Consider the following 1,431-nt stretch of genomic DNA (forward strand, 5'->3'; position numbering starts at 1 on the left):
AAAAAAAAAAAAAAAAAAAAAATAAAAAAAAAAAATAAAAATAAACACATCATGGTAAAATTAATACCTTCTCAGCTTCACATCGAAGCTAAAATTTACTTTAAATAGTGATTACAAAATTTCCTGATTGCATATTAATCTTAACAATACCATTTTTAACACGCTTATATTAGTTTCACATGTATGTTGTTTGTATGTTGTTTGTATGTTGTAAGTTTGTAACTCCACGCGGCACGTGTTATTATGTCGCGTATCCCGTCGTCTATGACCTTGAGACTAGACCGTCGTAACGCATTCACCCCACCCCGCTCACCAGTCGGCGCCAACACTATTTTTTTCTGTATAATTTTGAGTATTTGACTGACCAACACCGCGCGTTATACGCCGCGGTGCAAAGTCCAGCAAGTGCCGCACGGCCGACGACGTACCGCCACTAATGATACCGTAGTATTCTTCCTGTTGTCAAAGTGGCAACGTCAATAAACCGATCTCCACTCGTGCCATATATGCCTCGCGCCCCTCCCGCCAACAAAACACAGCTATACCTCGTGCATGATACGTTTACGTACTTAAGTCGCTTTACATGTATATATATATATATATATATATATTCTAATTACTATTAAAATTAATATATTAATACGCTTTATTCTCATTAAGAGATATATAGGGTATTTATTCCGATTACAAAGGATGATTCCCGTATCGTCATTTTACGTCACTACCTCCACGTTGCGCGCCTGCTGCTTTCCTTGGATGTGGTAGCCGTTTCTCAGACTCCCTCTCCGGAATCGAACCCTGATTCCCCTTTACCCGTTACAACCATGATATTGATAGTAACTGCTATCATAACATGTAACTAAAAAGTGAAAAATAAATATAGTTTAAAAAAACTAAAAAACACGCTTTTAAAGAACATCGAACTAAAAAATTAAAAATAATTTTTTAGTTCGATGTTCTTTAAAAGCGTGTTTTTTAGTTTTTTTAAACTATATTTATTCAATTTAATGATGTAAATTTCAAACTTGCAAATTGAGCTAAAAATTATGGTAATAAATTCATTTTTTTTTTTTATTATAAACTTTCACTTTAAAGAACAAAAAATGTAGTTTAAATATTAATACTTTAAACATATTAAAAATCAATAATAATTTGAAAACAATTAATTATAAGTAAAAGAATTACTAATCTGGATATAATTAAGGAAATAGAAGTTTATGTTGCTTTTGTAATTATCCACCAATTTTTTAGAATTAAACACTATCTATCGATTTGCATCGAAGCGTTTCTTATGATAGTGATTTTAATCACTGTCACATTAAATTTATACTGGACCAACTATGCCACGTCCCCACTGCGCCGCGACCCTACTGTGCCGGGTTTTTATTATTATTTTTTTTTTGTGTCTGTTATCACTTTTTCTCAGCTCTC

This window comes from Daktulosphaira vitifoliae, unplaced genomic scaffold, assembly GCF_025091365.1.
Source record: "Daktulosphaira vitifoliae isolate Bord-2020 unplaced genomic scaffold, ASM2509136v1 Scaffold_4, whole genome shotgun sequence".
Classification (NCBI taxonomy): domain Eukaryota; kingdom Metazoa; phylum Arthropoda; class Insecta; order Hemiptera; family Phylloxeridae; genus Daktulosphaira; species Daktulosphaira vitifoliae.